This window comes from Nycticebus coucang, chromosome X, assembly GCF_027406575.1.
Source record: "Nycticebus coucang isolate mNycCou1 chromosome X, mNycCou1.pri, whole genome shotgun sequence".
Lineage (NCBI taxonomy): Eukaryota > Metazoa > Chordata > Mammalia > Primates > Lorisidae > Nycticebus > Nycticebus coucang.
Genome location: NC_069804.1, coordinates 120,392,509 through 120,396,688, shown reverse-complemented (window position 1 = coordinate 120,396,688; position 4,180 = coordinate 120,392,509). Strand labels below are relative to the sequence as shown.

The 4,180-nt window shown below is 45.1% G+C and overlaps 1 pseudogene; it reads left to right on the top strand.

Annotated features, from left to right (window-relative positions):
- Positions 1 to 1,397: 1,397 nt before the first annotated feature.
- Positions 1,398 to 2,804, top strand: LOC128577332 (ribosome biogenesis protein NOP53-like; annotated as a pseudogene).
- The last annotated feature ends 1,376 nt before the right edge of the window (positions 2,805 to 4,180 follow it).

Here is a 4,180-nt window from a genome sequence, read left to right as displayed (position 1 = left end):
TCCTCTGGTGCTGCCCCAACCAGGGAGTTCTGGTTGTGGAAGCAGCTCCAAAATGTGACACACCCGGATCCAGCAACAGGGCGAGAGGTGATGCACATGGTTCTGGGAGTGCCTGGCGCCCAGTGAGTTTGGCACAGAGAGCCCAAAGCTCCAGCAATCTCTGTCCAGGAGAAGGGCTCTGCACAGAAGCAGGGAGGGCTACAGAGGGCACGTGGCTACCAGTGTCCCTGTCCAGACAAGCGGGCCGGTGTGGAGGCAGGGAGGGTTCAGAAGGGAAGAAGGACAAAGGGTTGTGCATTTCCTGCAGTTCCTTATCATGGCATCAGTAGTGTCTATGTTTTAAGCAAGACAAATAGGTTCTGATTTTATTGTTAGATATTAAAATATGCATTATAGCAACAGTTTTTCTTGTATATATGACATTTAGTAAAAATTAAATTAAATTGCAGTTTATTCTTCCATAAAATAGGATACTATGCAGCCATTAAAAAGTTTTATTTGGAGGCCAGGAGAAGTGGCTTATGGCTATAATCATAGCACTCTGGGAGATCAGGGCAGGTAGATTGCTTGAGCTCAAGAGTTCAAGATCAGCATAAGAAAGAATTGAAAAATTAACCAGGCGTTGTGGCAGGCACCTGTAGTCCCAGCTACTCAGGAGGCTGAGGCAGGAGTATTACTTGAACCCAGGATTTTGAAGTTGCTGTGAATTACACTGATGCCATCACACTTCACCCAGGGTGACAGAGGAAGACTCTATAATAATAATAATAATATAAGAGAAAAAACCAATTCAGAATTGCTGAAAGTAGAAAGGAATGGAAGTAAAGGGCTGATGGAGGATCAAGGATGTTTCTGGGAGGCAGAGACAAAGCAAAATTATTGATTCAAAACTTCTTGCTTTTCCAATCATCCCATGTACTCAGTAGAAATCTGAAAACAGTAGACCAACAGCAATAGTCCCACACTGAGAAAAACACCATTAAATTCAAGAAGTGGGGATCAGGGGCTCAATAAGCTCCCACCTGTGGGGTGCAAGGTAGAGGTATATGGCATATTTCCTGGGTGAAGGAATTAACTACAACTCAGACTTTGGAATTTACCTTACAAACAGAAATAATGTAACTTAACCATATGTACCCTCAGTAACCCATAATAATCTTTTTTAAAAAAGAGCAAGAAAATGGAAAAAAAAAAAACCAAAAAACAAATTTCCTGCTTTTCCCTGTCACCTTTCTTGAGCATAACAATGTGTCACACTTTGGTTTTCAAAAGGTTTTATTGCCATAATACTCCACTTTCAAATGAACATTTCCTGGGAGGCACAGTATTATGGAATGGGGTACTTATAATGTTTTGGTAGTAAGACTGTCAGAAACAGTCCAGGACTCTCTGACAAGATGGCAGCAGGAAGCAGTAACTGTGGTGGCAGGACTGGCTCGAAAAGCAATGCAGATTGTGGCTTTCTGGGTCTGTGGCCCACCTGGGTGTACCCGCGCTAAGGAGGCATGATGAGGCCCAAAAAATAAGAAGTGGGGTGGGTGGCAGCTGGCTCAGGAGCCCCTGAGGCTGGAGGATGATCAGTTCCTAGAGGACATGCAGTTGCAGGAACACACAAGCAGAAGTTTGTTGTTAGAGGCCGCTGATGATAAACTCTTCTTCCTGGACACTGGCTCCAAGGAAAAAGAGCTGACAAAGAACAGGCCCAAAGTCCAGAAGAATTTGCTGCTTCTCAAGAATCCCCTTTGGGTCAATCTTATCCTTGAGAACACGTCTGAATTCCCTGCCCACAAAGACATCCTTGCTGAGCACGTCCCCAATGCCAAGGAGGTCAGGTGGAAGGAGCAGCTATGGTAGAAGCTGGAAAGCAGGGTGAGCTGCCCTGGGAGGTGTGCAGGGCCTGTGGCCAAGGATGGCCCCCAAGATGCTGTTTAATGGCCCTTTTACCATCTCAGGGCCTCAGACAACCTTCTAGATAGCCCATTGGTTGACCAGGACGAGTTTTTCCTGGAGCAGACCAAGAAGAAAGGAGTGAAGAGACCACCACATCTCCGCACCAAGCCCTCCGAGGTGGCCACTGTGGAGGTGATACTCGCTGCAGCCCCTTATAACCCGTCCTTTGAAGAGCCCCAGACCTTGCTCTCTGTAGCCCACAAAGTGGAGCTGCAGTGGCAGAAGGAGGTGGAGAAGCTGGAGTGGCAGCTGGCCCTGCCCGCAGGGGAGCAGGCTGCCACCCAGGAGTCCACATTCAGGGAGCTATTCCAGGGGCTTCTGGAGGGGTCAAACTTCGAGGGGTAGCTGGCCAGAGGGGTGAGGTCCCTGAGGAGGAGAAGCTGAGGCCTGTCCCCCACCCGCCTGCCTACTCACTGCAAATAAGAAGTCAGAGCAGAAGCAGTGGATGGAAAAGGCAGTCCACCTACCGGCAAAGAAGGCTATAATGTGAGCTGGCAGGCTGCAGCACCAGGAACTCTTCAGGCTACTTGAGATTAAGGCCCAAGTGGCCTGGCAGTTGGCTGGTGGTTTGGCGATGTCACCGGCAAGCACAGCAGCTATCTGAGGCCAACAAGCCCCATAGGTTGGGGCAGCTCAAGTATCAGGACCCTGACATCCACCTGCAGCTTAGCTGGGAGCTATCTGACTCGCTCCAGACGCTGAAGCCCAAGGGCAACATCCTCCAAGATAGGTTCAAGAGCTTATAGTGGAGGAATATGATCAATATGATCAAACCTCATGAAAGAGCCAAATTCAAGGGCAAGCACAACATGAAGCTTTTGGAGGAGCAAGCATTCCAGGACATCCAGTTGTAGAATGCTGGATCCCCTCCTTTCAATAAAGCTCCTTCTCACCACACACACACACAAAAAAAAAAAAAAATTCAGGACTGAGCATGATGGCTTATATCTATGACCCTAGAACTTTAACGGGCTAAGACAGGAGAATTGCTTGAGGCCAGGAGTTCAAGACCAACCTGTGTAACAGTGAGATCCCATCTCTACAGAAATTTGTTTTTCAAGTATAGGACTGTGACCCCCACAGAAAGCTACAGCATGGGTAGTGTCATGCCAAGCCATAGAGGTGATATTGTCACCATAGTGGACCTAGAGGTCAGAACATTAAACCAAAGAGGATTATTTTTAAGCAGTAAGATTACATGGAACTGGCCTTCCTAAGTTTTGTACTTCCTAGTGATCCCTCACTCCTTTCTTCTTTCCTATTTCCCCCTTTTGGAATGGGAATGTCTATCCTATGCTTGTCTCACCATTATATTTTTCAGTAATTGGTAATAGAATGTCGATCCTATGCTTGTTCCACCATTATATTTTTGAGGCATATAACCTGTCTGGTTTCATAAGTTCACAGCTAGAGAGAAATTTTGCCTCAGGATGAAATCCTACCTCAAGGCTCATTCTTATCTGATTTAGATAATTTTTAAATGAGACTTTGGATTTTAGTGATTTTTTTCCTTTTTTTTATTAAATCATAGCTGTGTACATTGATATGATCATGGGGCATCATTCACTAGCTTCACAGACCATTTGACATACCTTCATCACACTGGTTAACATAGCCTTCCTGGCATTCTCTCAGTTACTGTGCCAAGACACTTACATTCCACATTTACCAAATTTCACATATACCCTTGTAAGATGCACTGCTATGTAATACCACCAATCCCCTTCCTTCTACACACCTCCCTTCTCCCTCCACTCCCTTTCCTCCTTCCCCCTATTTTTAGGTTGTAACTGGGTTATAGCTTTCATGTGAAAACCCTAAATTAGTTTCATAGTAGGGCTGAGTACATTGGGTACTTTTTCTTCCATTCTTGAGATACTTTACTAAGAAGAATATCTGCCTTTCAATCCTGTAATCCCTCTACTGGGCATATACCCAGAAGACCAAAAATCACATCATAACAAAGATATTTGTACCAGAATGTTTATTGCAGCCCTATTCATAATTGCTAAGTCATGAAAAAAGCCCAAGTGCCCATCGATCCACAAATGGATTAATAAATTGTGGTATATGTACACCATGGAATATTATGCAGCCTTAAAGAAAGATGGAGACTTTGCCTCTTTCATGTTTACATGGATGGAGCTGGATTTTAGTGTTTTAAGTTGATGCTGGAATGAGTTAAGACTTTTGAGGCTTTGGGGATGAAATAAACGTATGCTTCATGTTA